This window comes from Schistocerca gregaria, chromosome 8 (genome assembly GCF_023897955.1).
Source record: "Schistocerca gregaria isolate iqSchGreg1 chromosome 8, iqSchGreg1.2, whole genome shotgun sequence".
Lineage (NCBI taxonomy): Eukaryota > Metazoa > Arthropoda > Insecta > Orthoptera > Acrididae > Schistocerca > Schistocerca gregaria.
Window position 1 is genome coordinate 48,486,130 of NC_064927.1, and position 21,151 is coordinate 48,507,280.

Genomic DNA, 21,151 nt, shown 5'->3' on the forward strand with positions numbered 1-21,151 from the left:
TGTGTACACTTTAATAAAAACTGTCAGTAGATAAATAGATAAAATGAAGTACCTGTTTACTAAACAGCAATAACACCAACAGTGAAAAGAAGAAAATGTTGTTAGTTTTCAGAACCATGTGCTCCTCCTGGTAGGTGGCATAAAAGGGTTGATGCAAATGAACATTAGCAAAGCAACAAAAAGAGTCTGGTGTAAGGGTGGAGCATAGAACAAGGAGTCATAGAGGAACAAAATTTTTTGAAAATGGGATGCAATGGGATGCAACAGGAGTTAGCATTAGTTGATTTCATTCTCCAACAAGCATACTATGTGTTCCATTTATACAGAGCCCTGGATTATTTTCTGTATAAATTCTCATTCCCTTCAATCAGATGAAAGAAAACCAAGTTCTTAAAGCCAATAAGTTCACATCTAGCACTGCTCCTGCCCAATTATTCAGAAAAATGTTTCTGTTGCTGCTAAACTGAAGTTTAAGTTTCATGGATACCACTAGTAAGGATAATCAACCCTTTCCCTGTGTTAAGAGCACAGTAGCAGAACTGCCAACTTCTTTCCATCCACAATACTTAATTTGCTGTATTTTGAATGCCGTATTATTCACCTAGAACTCTCCCGTAGAGTCCAATACATCCAGCACCACTTGGGATTTTACTGCAACTGGAGAGAAAGCTCCAAGTGAAGACAGCAAGCTGCAAGAAGTTCCAGCAGGTAATTTCACAGGTAAGGACACTGTCTTTCCTGTTAACAACTTCAAGCTCTCATTTAGTAATTACTAACAACTGTGCCATCTGTGAATATTATATCTGCAACCAGAAGATTACTGCAAAATTCATTACACAATTTTAAAAATGAATAACTACAGTGAATCTATCTTCTTAATTTCATCCCATCGATATTATTTCTTAATTAACATTAAGTTTGATGACAACTGGCTCAGAGAAGCAATATAGTGTACATAAAATTTTATTAAATGAAAATTGTGACAAAGAAACCAATACATCCTGAACATATTACATCACAATACTGGTTAATAATTGTAGTTCATAGCATATCTACTGAAAATACTGTAAATGTACTTCTTTGGCCGAGAAGAGAAGAATAGAAGAAAAGCTTAAGAAGAGAACCAGATTTCTGGGAACAGCTAATGTGGTAACAAGAACTCTAATTCAAATGCAATAGAATTGGGAAATTCTAGTCACAGGGACTTTGAATCTCTGTAATTATATGTAGCTTTCTAACTAAAGGCTGTTACGTAATAAGAAAAACGGAATATCTGGAAAGTGACTGTAATATCCATTAAATAAATGAAATTTATACTATGTATACTGGTTTAAAAAGATACAGCATAACAATACTAAGAAAGAAGACTATGGCATAAGATACGGCTACCAGTCCTAGAAGGTGGTTGAGAAAGTATCATAAGAAATGGCCAGAAAAAACCATTGTTCTGCTATGTAACTAAAATTGAACTACAGCTAACTGCAATTCACTCATGACTTGTTATTGGCTGTCTTCTTCATTACTACCTGAAGGAAGTCATCTGGAATGGAGTGGCTGTAGTTTTCTTCAGCAAAATATTAATAAACACACTTCCAACAGAACTTCAATACCCCTAAGCCTCATATTTATCATAATTCACTGGAATATGTACTGTGCAGCATGCGTTTATCCAAATATATTATTTCTTATTTTGTCAAATAAAATTAGTGACAGTATTTCATTGCTCTATACCTGGCACTGATGTGGTCAAAGTCATGGTACTTTCCAGCTTCGATTTACTGCAGTACAGACGCAATTGCCTGGACAAATTCCCAATATGTGAAGATGGCAATTTTGATACCCACAGGCTTCATGGTAGCCCTCTCCACAGTGGTTGAGCTGTATCTGAAGCTGTCCTGGGACGTGCTGGTTTCCTATCATCATCATCTCTCACATGCTCACCATGTGACTGAATCTGTTAACACAGAAATGTGTGTTTTGACACTGAAAGAAGGTCTCAAGGGATGTGCATACTAAAAACATTTCCAAAAAACAGCATGTATTGCAATTCACCAGTGCATTATATTGTACCACACAGAGCACAATTCCAGTACCTGCTGCATGGAAAAGTCAAATTTCTATTTCTGATTGTACAGAAAAATCAATTCCATTCTAATTAATGTGACAGGAATACATATAACAACATGACAAAGAAATTAACTCAATTTTTAAAAATATATGTAAGGAACACCGGAGAGTTATCTACATCATCATTTCTAAGACTTTTCTGTAAGTGCAACTCTTTTCAATGACCACTTTTATCATAGGTGCTCTGCTGTGTTTCTATGATACATTTTTAAAATAACATTTTTTAACAAACAACAATAATTACAATTATTATTATTGTTGGTTGGGTTGTTTGGGAGAAGAGCCCAAACTGCAAGGTCATCAGTCTTATCGGATTTGGGGACGGGGAAGGAAGTCAACCATGCCCTTTCATAGAAACCATCCTGGCATTTGCCTGGAGAGATTTAGGGAAATCAGGGAAAACCTAAATCAGGATGGCCGGATGTGGGATTGAACCGTCATCCTCCCGAATGTGAGTCCAGTGTGCTAAACACTGCGTATTATTATTTCTCTTTCCTGTCTCAGACATTATGTCTGGTTAACAATGTATAGTGATGTGGACCTCGATAAACCGTGACTTCCTTTTAACTGTACAGTATATGTTACATTGCATTTAGAAACTTTTGGGTAACTGAACATGTATCAATAATTAGAGATTTCTGTAGTTGTATATATACGTTTGGATGTAGCTGTATTGCGTTGATGTACTAGTGGATATTATGTAGTATGACACCTGTAGTTGATAGTATAATTGGTACAATGTCAACATTATCCTGATGCCACATGTCCTTGACTTCCTCAGCCAGGTGGATGTGTTTTTCAATTTTTTCTCCTGTTTTCTTCTGTATATTTGTTGTATTGGGTATGGATATAATTTGTATTCATCACTCTCCAGTACATTTCATAGTGCATACGTGTACGTGGGAACATGTTGTTTTATTAGTTTATTTTGTATGGCAAGTCATTGATGTATTATTTTGCTACATTGTCATGTCTTTCGGGTATTCTGTATTTGCTAGTATTGCACATCTGCTTGTGCTGTGATCTACTGTTTCTATTCGTTGTTTGCAAAGTCTGCATTTATCTGTTGTGGTATTGTGATCTTTAATAATATGCTTGCTGTAATATCTGGTGTTTATTGTTTGATCCTGTATTGCAATCGTGAATCCTTTCCTCTCACTGCATATATTGCCTTTTCTTAGCCATGTGCTGGATGCGTCTTGATCAATGTGTGGCTGTGTTAGATGATGCGGATGCTTTCTATTTAGTGTTTGCTTTTTCCAATTTACATTCTTTGTATCTGCTGATGTTATGTGATCTAAAGGGTTGTAGAAGTGGTTATGATATTGCAGTGGTGTAGCCGATGTATTTATATGAGTGATTGCTTTGTCTATTTTGCTAGTTTATGCCCGTTCTAGAAAGAATTTTCTACCTGTCCATAATGTAGGGCTTTTATTGCAATAAATACCCTTCCCCCTTCCTTTCTGCTTAATGTGAATCTTTCTGTTGCTGAATGTATGTGATGTATTCTACATTTGTGGCATTGTGATCGTGTAAGTGTATCGAGTGATTCTAGGTCTGTGTTACTCCATTTCACTAATCCAAATGAGTAGGTCAATATTGGTATAGCATAAGTATTTATAGCTTTCGTCTTGTTTCTTGCTGTCAATTCTGTTTTCAGTATTTTTGTCAGTCTTTGTCTATACTTTTCTTTTAGTTCTCCTTTAATATTTGTATTGTCTATTCCTATTTAGATGCCTTTGATTTCCTTGGACTTACCATCTGAGACAATATACTATCAGTATCTGCCTTTGCACCAAAAGACAGTGTTGCCAGCTTGCTTAAAGGATTTCCTGAGCTTTTTCTTAGAAGGAGTGGGAAAAGCTAATAACTTTGTAGCACATGATACATTAAAAGACAGTGCACAGCTGAAGTTTTTCCAGACCCACCCTGCTCCAACTGCTTTTAGAGGTGAAACAGCTGGCAAATTGAAAGAACTAGAGGATAATTATGTAACTGCTCCCATTCAAGCTAGTCAATGGACAAGTCATCACGTTTTGTTGCCTAAGCCTTCTGGTCGCATTCACATTTGTGATGACTATGTCTACAATCATACTACAGACAGCATTTGACACTTGTCTGTTACTTCAGCCTGAGGAATCCTGTGAGCATGCTTGGTGCAGGACATTACTTTTCTAAGCTAGATTAGATTGATGTGTACTCCCAGATTCCATTGGATGAGGAATCACCCTTAGGACTGTTCAAATTTTTGCGTTTGGCCTTCAGCAACACTTTTGTAACCACTATTTTTCAATGTTACTTGGAAAGCTGACCGCAAAAGTGCCTTTTTATTTGAACTACCTTGATGATATTGTCATCTCAGGTCATACACCAGAGGAACACATCGCCAATTTGTGTACTCTTGTTTTTATTTTTAAAATTTTTTTTTTTTTTTTTTAGTGTTTCCAGAAGCGGGACTCAAGTGTCATCTCGAAAAGTATGACTTTTTTCAGACTGAGCTTCAGTAATTAGGTTTTGTGATAAAAAAATTAGGGTATGCACCCCCCTCCAATATCATTTGCTTGCAATCTGTGACCTATCTGTCCCTTACATTGTGCTGAACTGCAGTCAGTACTAGACAAGAGACATACTACATTCGGTTCATACCAAATGCCACACAAATCGTGGCTTCATTGCATCTCTTGCATCACAAATATGAACCTTTTCTTTGGCCTAAAAATCGTCAAGACAGATATTGGAAACTCAAAAATCCCTTGCTTAGTGACACATGTTTAGTGCATTTTGATGCTGCAAAGCCAGTAGTTTTACAAGTCGATGCTTGTTGCTAAGGAATCAGCACTGTGATTTCACACAGAATTGGTGCACAAGACAGGCTTCTGCCTCAAAGTTGCTCACTCAATCTCAGTGCAATTATTCTCAAATAGAAAATGAGGCTCTCACTGTTGTTTACGGTGTGAACAAATTACATAGCAATTGCAGCCAGAAAAGCACAGAGAGACAAAAGATGAACAAGTTGTACATAACACATGAGGATGGGTCTAAGGGCAGTAACTGAGTCAGCACAGGTAAGTCAGGTCTGCGCCAGATCTCCAAGCCCAGATAGCTGCAGCTTGGTCTCGTTACAAGAGAAGACAGAGTTTACTGCCAAACCCTAAATGGACTGATAAGCTCAAGTGACCCTTCTCAAAGAGAGTGGTAGAAGCTCACTTTGCAAATAGAACATAAAACTAAATCAGACACTGGGGCATTGTCTCCTAACACAGGGGTAGTGAGTCAGGGAGACTATGGGTCTGCCATCGGACAGCTAGGTTGGGACAGTTTAGAAAAATTTGGATCCCTGTCATATGTATGTCATAACGACAAAGGGATGGGTCCTCACTATGGAGGGTGTAACGATCAGTCAGACAAGTATGGCCAATATAGAGCCAGCAAAGGTAGAGGCCTTGTGACAGGCCAGCATGGAGGACCTCCACAGATTCATGGTCTGCTTTATCACCCGCAGTTAGTTTGCTTAAGTCAGAGCGAGCCATTTCATATTCCCGGCAACCTACAACTTGATGGTGTAATACCTGTTAGAGGTCTGTCTCTGGAAAACCCATCTCAAGAGTCAGTTTACCAGAAGTCTGTTTTCAGGATTCCAGCAAGGTCCCAACATGGCCCAGAATCTGGACGAAGGTCATTGAGCTTCCATATTATTTAAGAGCATACAGGGAATCGTGGACAGCAATAACCAAGGGATGTTGATGTAGCACTGGTCGAGTGTGCAAACCGTTCAGGAAGTGCAGGAATGGATATGCTCAAGAGCACGAGAGGCAGAGACCAACATCACAGTGAAAATACTACAGCAGTGTGGCAAAGACAGCAGTTCAGTATCTCCTGCACAAGTATAAGCAAAGCCTACATAACCAGCAGCCATCAAGCCATCAGTGTAGACAACTTCTGAGCCCTGGGATACACTGAGGATGGAAAAAAGTTTACAGTGGAGGGCCTCCAGATGAACTGAGTCTTTGAACATTGTGATAGGTGTAGCTAATGGATGCAGTGTGGAGGCATATGGGAGAGGGCCCAGAGGAGAAGTGGGAGAGGAAAGAACTAAAGTTTAGAGAGGACAAACTGGATGCAGATTCCAATCATAATCCCAGATTGAAGCTGCCATTGTAGGAGATAGATTACTGTGTTTGGAAAGAGGTGGTCACAGCTCAATTGCTTAAGGGCACTACCGATGTGGATAGTGTAATCGGCAAGCTGCTGTCAGTGTCTGATTCACAATGGATGAACCCCAGGGTCCACAAATATGTTGTTCACAGGGCAAGTTTGACAAAGCTCCAGTTGCATGTCGAACTCCAGTGGTTTACCAAATCCACTATGCACAATGCTGACAATGATGCTGAACTGTGTGCCAGACTCCCATAATCAAGGTGGAATTGTATCAGGGCTTTATAAAGTTGCAGAAGGGTACAGTGTTCTGTGACTCATCTGGTTTTACTCTGGCAACAAAGGGTGTTGAGGTGCAGCCAGCAATTTGGGTTAAGTTGGCAAAGATGGGGAACCCATGTCAACCAAGAATCAAAGACCAGTCCTAAAAAGACTAGTGTCTGCACCTTTCGTATGGCATTTACAGTCAACGATCAGCAAAATCCAGATTAGAGGAGGCACAGTAAAGGCAAAAGTCATAGTGATAGTGATACTGATCAACTCACAGCTGCTGAAAGATCATGGATTACTACTAGAAAGAGACAGAGACTCAGTATACAGACCTGCATGATCCCATTCTTTTGGGTACAGGGGATACTGTGGGAAGCACCAACTCAGACCCAAAACATAAGGTAAGACAGGAAGTTCTGGATGAAAATTGGGGGTGGATCCTGGAGACCCTACTCGTTTAAGGTACCAAACCTGTGGTGTTGCCATGTGGTGTGTGGTATCATAGGCCTTTTGCAGACTGAAGAAGACAGCTGTAAGATGTTGACAGTGGGCAAAAGCTGTTAAGCTCTTCAGATGACTGACTCCAGGTAAATCAGATCATCTGTACTGGAATGGCCTCAGGAAAAACCACCCTGGAAAAAGAGGTGAAAGATCGCGGAACTCAGTGAACTGACACAGCTGCCAGCTCATCGTATGTTCAAGCAACTTACAAAGAACGTCAGTGAGACTTATCAGGAAATAACTGTCAATCTGTAGATGCCACTTACACAGTTATGTACTGGGACAATGATGCTCTCTCGCCATTTCAATGGCTCCAGATGTGATTAACAGTGGTGAGGATATGTGTTTGATCATTTGGTATGTGCCTGATCATTTGGTTGTGGATGTGATCCAGTCCTGGGGCTGTATCAGGGCAGCGGTCCAGGACACTGACAAATTACTGCTCTGAATGGAGCATTATATGGCTCCAGGTGGCATGTAGTAAAAGATATTTGCTTCTGCTCCTACCACTCTTTTAGGACACAAAAGGCAGGTTGGTAATTCTCAGCCTCTGACCCTCAAGAACAGTTCAGAGCAATATGTTCAGTGATGATACCTTTGTCAATATAGACAGTGCCACTCCAGTTAATACCAGGTATACCTGCAAGTGTCTAGTATCCAGAGGTCTGATCTCAGCCCAAACCTGCAAAGGAGAGGTACATGGTCTGACCATAGAAATGTAGCATTCTCACTTTCATCTTTTCATTAGGTGGAGGACCTAGGCATGGAGACACTTAGAGGAAATGCAGTGCTCCATCGACAGGTGCCATTTGTGGCATAGGAGTGTACCCATATAAAATCTCTAACGGCTTCTGCAATTTCTCAGGACTACTGACTTACTGTCTTCATTTGTGGCAGGCCCAAGAAACAGTGGATCACTGAATCAGCTGCTGAAAGAATGACTGTTGTCGTACGTTAGACTCCCCCACCAATATCTTCATGCAGTAGGGAGCCAAGGTAGACAGCAGAAGTGAAAACATCCCAGCCAGTAGTGTTGAGAGCCCACCTGTGCAGGCATCCAGGTGAGTGATACTAAGTGAGGGACAGGAAGATTGGAAAGTAGTCACCACCACATAGGTCATTGTTGACTCTCCGGTGGATGGATGGAAGAGGGAAAAAGATGCAAATGAAAAGGTCTATGGCTGAGAAGGTTTGTGTGGCACACTGAAGTGTGTTAGGCTGCCATAAGTTGAGAGCAACAGTCAAGTTGTGAAAGTAAATTTCAGAAGTCTTTACCATGGCCAGTTACCATGGTTCCACCACACAAAAGGTTGTGGGCATTGGAATTACCCAAGAGCAATAAAGGTGGGGCACCTGAGATATCAATGCGAACAATGTGTTCTGGAACACTTTACCGCTGGAAGGGAGGTAAACTTTGAAGATGGCAATAATCTGAAAAGCCCTTAACCAAAAAGCAACAACCTCCATAGAGGTGTTAACAGATACAAGTTTGTTAAACTGAGAGTCCAGAACATCGTTGTAGATCCAAATATTGCAGGGAGTATTGCTCTGCTAGCTCTTAGCCCTTTATTCCTCCCAAGATGTAACCAGCAAAGGGAAAATTTTAGGGTAGCACCTCTCTGCATTGAAAGAAGACTGTTCTTTCATAGAGGCTGTTGGGGCCCTATGGGAGATAACCTCACCCACTTAATTTGTGGCTGATCTGAACAAGGCTTATCCCCACTGCTGTCAACCAGACTCAGCAATGGCTACCTGGTCAGTAATCCCTGCTCGAAGTCCTGTAGCCCATTTGTGCTCTCCACATACTCCTTGGGGAGCTTTCAGCTCAGGCACAGACAGTGCAACCCCCGCTGGGTCAAGAGGCCACCACTGTGCAGGTTCTGAATTACCCCCCCCCCCCCACCCCTGACAGCCCCCCCCCCCAACCACCACCACCACTCACCCACCACATTGAGTGACTCTTCCCGCACAATCCAGAGTTCTGGAGATTTTGAAAACAGGTGGTGGGTGAAACCCATGAATGGGCCATATGTTTATTTGATGAAATTTTGTAGAATACACTAGAAGTTGTAATTCAAAGATAAATCACAAATGAGGTCCAAGCAGGCTCAGTCACGAGAAAACAATCCAATGCAGTGGAAGAGGTAGAAAAAGATAGAGGAAGTAAAATCAAACAACACAGAAATGAAGTAATGCAGCAAAGGCTGGCAATACATGGAAAGCAAGTACATGCTCAAAAAAAGATTTGCAAGCCCCGGGATGACACATAATACATGCAGGAATTCTGTTAATGGTTTCCAACTAGCATTTTCTTCAAAGAATGAAGCAGACATCAGTTCAACAGAAATTTCATATCCTTTTGCCAACACGTGATGCCCATTAATAGGTTCTTGATCCAATATTTAATCTGATATTTAATTTGCTGTTCATTTGAGAAAAACTAATTCAATGATTCACACAAATATTGCAAGTGCTGAATAACTTCTGCAATACATATTGCTACTATTTCAAATAGTAGTGGAATAGGCTTTTATTGCTGGGAGCCAAGAGACTCACGAGAGTGCGTGCAAATTTTGTTGATTCTTATTTTTTCTTTCAACAAATAATTTTTTGATGAGCAGTTAAAATATTTATTTATTTGTTTTCAAGGGTTAAATTATTATCTTTGTAGAAATGTTTATCAAATAATAAACCTGAAATGTCACAATAGTAGATGGCTGAGTGATATAGGCTACTGTGGGTGCTGGAGCACTGGCTAACAGACATGATGCAGTTTTAAAGGCCTACTACAGTCTCGCATTGTGCAGTTGTTCCCTCACTCCTGTGCTTGCCACCTGGAAAGATGCCATCTAGCCTCTGATAAATACTTCCTTTTTCAGTGTTGTTGGCACATTCATAGTGTCTGTCTAAGTTAGTAAGTGAAACTGAGAATTAATATTTGTTTTGACAAGGTAATGTCATTAAGACACTTTCTTGAATGATATGAAGAAAAAATGGTAACTAACATTCATTTTGTGGAATGCTTAATTGATCTCCACTGGACACCACCATTTACATCAATAACTATGGCAATTATGGGTAGGATGTTTCTTTCTCCTACACTCAATTAGAACACATTGAGGAAAAGCTCTGCATTCAACATTGTAACATTTCTTAGCTTCCTTTATCCTTAAATACACACCAATAACAGTTGCTACAGTGGCACAGTATAGAGTAACCAGAATTCTACAATTAATCATCATGGGTTAAGATTTTTAGGTATACAACTACCAAGCTGTAATTTTCAGCAGAAAATAATTATCACTTCTACATCTGTCAAACAATGGAAACTGGGAGTTGGAAAAGCCAAAGGATACATTTCTACTCATCTTCAAGATGACATGATGAGTTACAGACAAATACAATGAAAAAATTGTTAGGATTCTACTTTTACCCAAAACATTCAACAGAAATGAAGACACACTTTCATTCACACCAGCAAGCCCACCTTACACGCATGACTGCAATATCTGGAAGCTTGAGCTGCAATGCCACTCTCATGTCAAACAGAGGTAGTAATGTGCAGGGTGCAGGGAATAAAAAATGATAGCAAGATACAGGTGGAAGCAGTGGTGAGCTCTGTCTGGTGGAGCATGAAGGGACTAGAGGGAGGCATGAAGACTGAAGGTGCAGTCCGAAGAGACTACAGGGCAGGGTGGGGGGATGGTGAGTGGAAAACGAGAAAAGCAGGTAATGGGAAACATGAGAGGGTGTGATGGCATAGGAGGACACACAGTGAGGGTAAAAGATTACAAACTGGGAGGAGGCATTAGGAGAAAGGGGTGGAAACTGTTGGTGGGTCGGAGGGGGGGGGGGGGAGTATGAGGGAGGGTATAGGGACAGTAAATAACCTACTCTCCCCACGGGTTCCTCCCAACAGTTTCCACACCCTCTTCTACCACATGCCGCATACTCACACCACCTCACCTTCATCGTGTGCGAATACAATCCTATGCCTTTTCCCTTCTTTGCTTCTCTTCCCTCCTACCTCACATCCCTTGCCCACAGTCAGCCTATGCTGCACCTGTCAGTCTTCATACCTCCATCTAGTCCCTGTACTCCCCGCCATACAGTGCTATTATCTTCCATAATTGTATTGTGTTACAACTTCACATTCCCTGCCCTCTCCCAACTGCTGCTTTCATTCAGCATGACAGCTGGATTCTGGCTTCAACTGCCAGAGATGGCAGTTATGCCTCGTGGTGTCTACCTCTAGCTAGTAACTAATTTCCCCACAATTTTTGTTCAATTGTTAAGAGTTTGAATTCAGTTTCATTATTAGTCAACATTCCTTTTACATAGCTTTTACATAGCTTTTCATCATGTTTTAAGGCCCTGTACCAGTATTCTGTAAGATCAAGTATTTCCAGATTGTAAAAGCTATTTCCTTTGCTTGTAGCAATCATCACCAGCAACAATCCTTGACAGAAAGGCCTCTCCATTGGCCTCAAACTGCTCCAACAATTCAGATGAAATGGCTTCTCTTTAATTTTGCCATCTCTTCTTAACATTTATGGTACATATCTTGAGCACAGCTTTGAGTATCCAAGGGTCTCTATCTTCCAATGCCCACCAATTTCTGTAGAGCCGACTGTAATGTAGTGATTCAACAACCTGCACGAGTAAGTGTCATGAGTGTTTATGTATGGATGTATATGTGTGTGTGTGTGTGTGTGTGTGTGTGTGTGTGTGTGTGTGTGTGTGTGTGTGTGTGTGTGTGTGTGGGCGCGCGCACGTGAGTATATACCTATCCTTTTTTCCCCCTAAGCTAAGTCTTTCCACTCCCGGGATTGGAATGACTCCTTACCCACTCCATTAAAACCCACATCCTTTCATCTTTCCTTTTCCTTCCATCTTTCCTGACGAAGCAGCCGCCAGTTGCGAAAGCTCGAAATTCTGTGTGTGTGTTTGTGCGTTTTATTTATTGTGCCTATCTACTGGCGCTTTCCTGCTTGGTAAGTCTTGAAAGGTCATCAGGGGGGCGTGGGAGATTATTTTATTTATTTAATTACCCTCATATAACTGTGATAGAAGCACACACCTCACTAATGATGCACTGACATCTTAGTTCATCAGTTAGAGGTATATTAGAGCAGCCCCCACGTGCTAGCCACAGTAGTTCCATCACTGATAACATTAAAAAATTTGGGATTTTTAGTGCAGCCTCACCTGGATGCCAACTGTTCCACTATCTCCTGGTGGACGAGCTCCTCCAGAAGACAAAAAATCTTTCTTGTGCTCTCATTTCTCCAGAAGCACCCCTGTCTTGTTAACAATGGATACCAAGCACCATTATTGAGGTACCTATTTCACACTTCACACTGTGTCATTTATGTAGGTATGAAGAGTGCTTGAAATTAATAAGAACTTTAAGGTGAATATGCAATATATCCTTTCATGATGTACCAGAGTTTTCTGTTAAAGTAGTGCAGTAGCTCTGAAAGGAACGTCACCCACACTATTGAGAATGCGAGGCTACATACAATGATATTATTTGTAGCTATCTACATGCCATTCTTTGCTGCCCAGAGCCGTAAAACTTTCATTGATGAATTCATATTGTTGAGATTACCTGTGTAACAAACATATGATCCACAGCTGTAATCTCTCCTCTGTGAAACTTTATGGAAGTGCATCATTTCTGACTCCATACAGAAAACCAAGTTTTGAAGAGGTCACTCTCCACATATCACCCCCAAGTGAGGAAGGCACTGATCATTCCAAAATTAAAACCTTACAAACCATGACAAGATTTGATGATCTTAACACAGAGATAACACAATTTCTGTTTGTACAAAGACTCTTGTACAGAATATGCAGCATACTAATGTGCAACTTAGACAGCTTCCACACAATGAGAAGATTTCTAAAGAGCTAGGTAAAGAGTGTACCAACATACAGCTGTACAACCTGGATATTACTGAGACACAAGAAAGCTTGTTTGAAAGTTGTGAAACTGCTGTTATATGGAGAAATACAAAAACTTGCTGGACTGAGAAAAAAACAAAGGGGATGGTTCCACAAAGCATAGGAAAGAAAGAACTACTGAAAGTTCCCAACACAAAGTAAAGCTCACTGGACAATTAATTAGACATGATAATTGTTTATGAAACATTTACAAATACAGATAGGAAAATATGGAGATGACTAAAACAATCCTACCTAAAATTATGATCTGTAACAGGAGTGCTGAAGGGAGTAATCTCTGGCTGCAAATTAGAAAGCAACAGAAAATGTAGGCAAGGAAGAAGAAGAAGAAGATGATGATGAAGAAGAAGAAGAAGCACATTTTACCAATGAATTAAATGTTTTAAGGAAGCTAGTGTTGTGAGGTACCAAGCTCAATTGAGTAAAATATATTACTATGAAATTGTAACACTGTTAATTGTATCAAAGGGAAAATTCATTCAACAAAACAACAAAATTACAAAGAGACAGAACGGTTGTCACTAATTACCTACTGCCGAAGTATTAAAAGAGATAAAACTATTCCTAGCTTTATGATTTATTAATTACATTCACAAGGAGAGAGAAGGGTAGGTTGGGGAAGTTTAGAAAGGGAGGATGAGTGTGGCTCACCTTTTGTGAGGATATAGGGGGTCAGATATGAATGGGGAGGTGACACACAGGGTGGTCAAAGATTGTACTAGAAAAAATGTTTTGTCCAGTCCTTAGTGCAATTTTTTTATAAGTATTAGATTTTTGTGTCTCAACAAGATATGGCCCCCAATGTGGTGTCAAAAATGAGGGGAGATATGTTTGGCACAAACTAATGGGTATTCCTTTGGTTTCCATAAACAGACAAAATCCAATTCACACAGTTTTTTCTGTAAATAATACTGCTGTTGGGACTTCAGAAAATAAAATAAAGATGAAGGATGATAAAAAGAAATAAATGTTACATATATTTTCATATGCGGTACTGTGACATAACTGACCACAGTCTCGATGAAATATACCAAGTAGATAAATGTGTCTGCACAAATAAAAATTTTAATGTGATGACCACATGACATTTGACACTGTAATCTACAGAACTCAATACTTACAGTGGTCTGTTTCTCGACAATGAAGGAGGTACTAAACTGAACCAGTTTTTGCTGTACGCTAGGAAACCAGTTAATAAATTTATGATCACCAATCATCACTTCAATCTGGCACAGTTAAGGTGAAATCAGTAACTCACATTTCTGTGTGAACTTGTTATTCTGCATGAGTGTACACACCACTTTGCCAATTTGATTGTGCTGCACCAATTCCTGCATAAGCTTGCAAAAGTGGTGCTAATAAGTGGTGGTGTACAAGACGTAAACGTCTTGTCGAGTTGTTTCGTGAAGACATCTGCAAAAACAAAGTGGTTGCAACTTTTAATTCAGTGTTACAATTAATGAAGAGAGGTGAAATTGTGACAGCATGTGCTGACAACCCACCATCAGTACACATTGTTTTGCACTCCTAACACGAACTATTAGTTGAAACAACAAAGATACTTTGATACAAAAAAAGTGAGCCAAGTATTAAAAATATTTATATTACAAAAGAAAAACAGCTCAGAATAGTTTTGCACCACACCTGCACCACTGAGTTACAATAAATCAACATGCAGAGTAACCTGCACAGTGGAGGTAAAAGTAGATGCCCTGTCTTAGTGCAGTTCCACAGAATTGACTGTGTCTCCAACCGTGAAAAGCTCGTGCACACCATTCAGCCTGTCAACATGCCTTAGAACATCACTTCAAGCTCAGAAGACATGCAGATAGTCCTTTATGGCAAGAAGAATTGTTAGCATGGGAAACAGAAAAACAAATTGGTGTGCATCACAGCTACAGCATTGGAACATTCGACTACCTTCTTGACACAAAACAGTAACAGTCTGCCACTTAGTAGCTGTCCCACAATTAACAGACCAACTGGTAACCATTGCTTACAAATAGAGGCTCTCAAATACATTGACAAGAATGTGAAAAACAGTGTTACATTTGCAATGATGCAGACAGTATGCAACACAATGTCTTGGCAAGAATTACTGCATCTAGAAGTTTACAGGTTGAGCCAAATAAAACTAGCCTGGGATTTACTTACAGTAGGAGAGCCACATGGTTGACCTGATGGTAATAAAATGCTGTGCTCAAATTGTCAAACAGTTTGTCAATTAAAGCAGCTCTGCCTGAGAAACAGCAGCTACTATGTATTTGGCATTCTGTTTTAGATATTTGAGTACAACTGTCCCATTAATTTTTGTACAGGAAAAAACGATCAGGTGACGGTGATGGCCAGGAGATCACACTGCCTCTACCAGTCATTGACTAGAGTGCATGAGGTGTCTGGAGAGGCAGTGTGTGCTGTTGGAATAACCTGGTAATACATCCATTTAGTCACTCATTTTATGACAGTTGATCTACATATAGATTAAAAGTTTTCTAGACATATCCGTTACCATTTACAGTGCTATTAAAGAATTTTGTTACAGTGCAATCAAATATTGTGCCCTGATCTTCAAATTACACAACAGCTCTTCAAAGAACTTCTTGTCATTTTTTGATGCACAACGACAAACATGCTCCATATTCATTCATATACTCAGCCTGATTGTCTCAGGATTCCTCTGAAGAAACTAAAAACTGAAGATAAGAGAATCTTATAGGTGCTCAATGGGTACTTTCACTCAGTAAAACTGAACCATGTGGAGAAAAACTGTAAAACTGTTGCATGCTCTTGCACTTGCAGAGTCACTATATCTTGCATGCTCTAAAGCAGCTTAAAAATAAGGAAAGTAGTTACATACAAAATTAAAAAATAGGTAAAACAAAATACAGAAGAGCTGACAGAAACTCACAAGGGAATGTGACTGGCTGACCACTTACAAAGAACTTGTGTGAGTCAGTCACCCTGTTAACAGATTAAAGCCAACTCCATAAAATACTGGAAAAAATGTTTGACAGTTGATAAAACTTTTAATCTTAAATCACATTCATTTCAACATTACTTAAACAGAGGGCAGATCTGTCTGCGAATCAGCTGCAGCCCACTGGTAAGAATATAAGACTCAGTCCCATAAAATATTGTGCATGGTGATCTGCACACCATGACCAGCACACCTCTCACAGCTAGACCTGCCCACAATATGCAGATGCCTTGCTACCCAGGCGAGTCATCCCTCTTTCCCAGCAGTTTTTGTTGATACTGGAATCCCGGATATTCTGCATTACCTTATCTGCTGTGTACAAATGGTGTAGAGAGTGTGCAGCACTGAGAGAATTGGAACAGACAAGAAATTTGGCACTGGAAGAACTTATTTGCTCCAAATAGTATAAGATCGCATGTATAATTTCGTATTGAAAACAGTAAAACCTTAAGTTAGTCAGATCTGGGTAAATGACCAAATTAACAAGTCCTCCTGCTTGGATCCACTCCCAGAGGCAGCTACATACTTGTGGTCCTCATGTAAGACATCAGAAAATGCCTAATGGTGTACAGCATCTGTGATCTTTGTAGGAGGAGGACTAGAGAATCGGTACACTGCGCACCCTCAGGATGGCCATGATCAAGTGAAAGTAAAATAGATCTTGAGGAGATGTGTCCTGTCCACTCTCTGAGACTTTGGCTGAGGCACTCAATGATGTTCAGTTCCTTGAGGGTTCTAGCTTGCAGACCTCTAAGGTATGGCAACCATGACAATTTGGAGTCGAAAATGAGGCTCTCAAAAATCAGTGAGCCTCTAGAATGTAGAATGGTGTCCCTCACATGCAGGTCAGGTAAATTCAGAATACAACCAAAAGCTCTTCTTTGCAGCACACTTCTCTACCCTGTGCAATTTTAAGATGTTGCAACTGATGGCAATAGCTATGGTCACTGGAATGAAGGTCATCTATGGCTTACAACTGGACAGAGTCTGGATAGGCTGGAGAGCAGAACAGAGATGAATGGCTGAGAATGACCCAGTAGCAGTACAGAAATGAGTGTACCAGGGTTTAGGATGCAAGGCTCTCAGGATGTCACATGGCCCTCCAAAGGCAAACCCTGGGGGCAAGTACAGGTCAAACCCCACAAGATGTGACAAGGATAGAAGACTCCTGAGAGGAGAGAGCATGGGGGAGTTGTTCCCTAAGATCTGTGAGGGTCTGTAGAATCTACTGGATCAGACAGATGCAAATACAGAAAGCAAACTGTGATCCACTGACATGTACCAATTTCGACCACAACTGCATGCAAGTCAGTAGCCAGAGAGGGGGTAAAGAGAGGTGTGCATTATTTACAAACACAAAAATGACTCCCTTGGCCCTATTCCCAGTCAGGTCATCCTCGCTATAGACTTATGGCGCATAGAGCAGGGATATTGGAAACAGTAAAATTAAGTTTTTGTAAACACATCCACACTGGGCATTCCTCTGCTAGGAGCTTCAGTTCTTCAATGTGTGTCCTGAACCCATTAATGTTCCACTGGAAAATGGGAGCCATTTATCACGGAGGTTGCAATTTCACCCTGTCTTTCCATCCCAGAGGGAAGCCTACTGTCTGATGAGGCTCCGCTATGTAGTGAGACGATCGCCCCAGTCTGATATCGAGTTCTGTTAGCTCTGATGAATAACCATGAGATATGTCAGAGAGGATGAGTTTCACACTCCCGGTCAGCTGACTTCCTGGCTCTGACACTGACTGAAGCTTTTTCTCAGGTTTTTTGCTCTGAGTGGGAACTGGAACCACAATCGTGACTATGGGACTAGCAGCACTGGATGGTGGACCATGTCTGACCTGTGTAGGGGCAGGGAGCTCCACAACAGTGGCGTCCTCGGCCTCAGTGGAGCAGTGGGCTTTGAAATAACTGCAGCAGAAGTAGTGCAACACCAGATGCAGGTACTAGTGCTGTCACTAGGCGCTTCTGTTTGTGTAGCATGCTTCATAGGAGATGAACAACTGAATCCTTCATGGACAGCCCTCCCATCTTTGCCACAAGCGGCATTTCCCTTGCATCAAAGGGTAGTATGCCCAAAGTTCTGGCATTTAAAACAGTGCATTTGGTCGGGGACATAAGCCTGCATGCTGAGACGAAGGAAACCTGCCTCGACATGCTTGGGAAGTTTCATGCTACTGAATGTCAGGGTAAAGGAGTCAGATTTGTAAGATCAACATCTACCCTCTTCAGAACATTTTGCACGTCGACAATACCTTCTGGAGACTACTCACATTCCAATTTCACCTCGGGAGTCTCAACTAGATTCCTGCATGTCACACCTTTTGCTATAATTCAAGGTACTGTGCAGTTCAGTGGTTATTGCATACTACCTAAGGCATTTAGCTCTTTGCAGGTTAGTGACTTGCTGGGAGTTTGAAGTTTCAACCAGCATTGTAGCATTGCACAAATGGTTTACTAACTGTAAGGAGAAACAGATTCCCTTGAAACAATTTTGTATCCAGAAAGCTGAAAACTTCTCAAACCTACCCTCCTTCCTTTTCACTGTTAAGGACACATTCTGGTGAGTAGCAAGCATTCTGTTACTAGATACTGTACTGTCACAATGAACGCCTTAGTTAGGAGCACTGGCTACGTGAGCCCTCTTGTGACATTGGATGTTTGTACCTTCCAGCAGCCCACTCTTTCCACTGGGGAGGAAGAAATGAAAACTTCATAAAATCCATTTCTGTCCCACGAGGTGCAAGAGAAATAAGGGTAAACTCAGACAGAACCTTGAATGCCTAGCAGGGTAGTGGTGGGGTATGTTAAAGTGCTGCTTGTGGGAACATTCAGGTACCAGGTGGGGAGATGGTAGGGCAGCTAGGTGGTGTCAAGAGATTAGACAGCAGGGAAGTGTGTGTGTAGGTGACAGGGGGGGGGGGGGGGGAGGGGGGGGGGCGGAGGAGGAAGGGTAGCGGCAGCACGAAAGTGTAGAAGTATAAAGACTATGGATGTGTTAGTGGAGTAGAGGGCTGTGTGGGGCTGGAATTGGAACAGGGAAGTGAATAGAAGTGCAAAGAACAATTACTGTGGATGAAGCCCAGAGTTTTACAGAAACATGGGATGTATTGTAGGGAGAGTACAACTGATGCTGTTCAAAAAGGCTAGTGGTGGTCGGAGGGATCCAGGTGGAACAGACAGTGAAGTATTGGAGCCACTGAAATGAAGAACAAGGTTCTGGACAGCATAATCAACAACTGGCTGGCCCAGATGATATCTAGTCACAGTTTTTTGTGAACAGACAACTTGTTGTCATGTCCTCATACACTGCAGGTAGAGGCTGCTATTTACCTTGTAGATCACATGACTGGTTTCACTTGTAGCCCTGCCTTTGATGGGATATGTGATGCTTGTGACCAGATTGGAGTAGGTGGTGGTGTGAGGATGTATAGGACAGGTCTTGCATATAGGTCTATTGGTGATGAGAGCCTGCAGGTAAGGGTTTGGGAGCAGAGGTTTTGTAGGGATGCACATGACACATTTGTATTAATTGAAAACCAGGAGCCAGAAAACATCCCTCTTGGGATGAACAAACTAGAAACATGATTCCAACTGAATGGATTAAGACTGAACATCCCCAAAACCCACATCGTCCAATTCAGAACAAAACAGCCAAAGCCCCAAGAAATTAAAATAACCCATAAAAATCAGGATATAGAAGGAGTGGATTCCGTGATGTTTTTAGGGTTAAACCTAGATAAAAATTTAAATTGGAGTAAACATGTTGACCACCTGTTAAACAAATTATGTAGCTTTGCATTTGCTATGCAAATATTAACTGGTGCAACAGACATGAATACAAGGGAAATTGCATACCACAGCTACTTTCAATCAGCTATAAGGTATGGTATTATTTTTTGGGAAAATTCAAGCAATATATTGCGCATACTAAAGTTACAGAAAACAATAAGGAGCATGTGTACTGGCCATCCAAGGACATCATGTCACCCACTATTTGAAAAACAACAGCTATTAACAGTTCCCTCCTTATACATCTATGATATTATCATCTTTCTACACAGCAATTTAGAGTTATTAGAGAAAAACTGTTTCAATCACAGGTATAACACTAGAAAAAAAAAGACAATTTTGTGCCTCCCACCCATCACTTAAATCTATATGGCAATGAAAATTCATAACAAGCTAAAAGGGAAGAATGTTCTGAGTATGAACCTAGAGACACTGAAAACAAAGCTATATGATATACTTGTCAAATGCTGTTACTACACTGTTGAGGAGTTCATGAAGGATGAACTGAACATTTGAGCAGGATAAATTTACACATAGTTTAGTGTGTAAATGTAGCTGTCCTTCAAAATGGGAGGAAAGAAAAATAAAAGTTTATATTAATATTAAAATTCTTTGTACCAATTAGTCTTTAAGTTATGTTAGCCATTTTTCGTATGTCTCCTGTACATTAATTATATGATTAGAAATGGTATGTTATGAGATGAATAAAACACTATTCACTATGTTCCAAGTTGCTCATGCTCATCCACCCCCACTTGCCCATTCTCTCACTCATTCAACCCAACTCACTGTCTATTATCTCTGTGTGTATCTCTAAATGTCAATGTCTCCTGTCTTATAATCATAACCTCCTTCACTCTGTCCTAATACTGCTGTTTTCTCTTGCTGTCACTGTATACTGCTATTTCTTTCATTCCTTCCCACTGCTGCTGTATCTTTTCACTATCACTGTCTCATTTCCCTTTAGTGCCATTGTTGTAGACTATGTGTTGCATTATCACTGGCTCTTGATTAATGAAAAGAAATTTATGGGGCAGGAAAATTTTGGTTATTTACTTGTGTGAAACTGAATAACTCAAATAGTGGAGGTGCTGACTTGCAGATAGACAAGCAGTAGTCTGTCAAACAAGCTAGTTTTCAGCCAACAAGGGTGTGTGTTTCCAATGAAGGTCTTTTGGATGAAAACTTTCTGCTTTGATGATCTCATTGTTATGCCTATCTGCAACTCACCACCTTCACTGCATGGTGAGTAGTAATCTATCATTTCCATAATATTGTTCTTATTCCATCCTGGATTTTCCATTGTTTGAAATAACTCAAAAGTAATTTTACACCATTCATTTCACTGGAATTTAC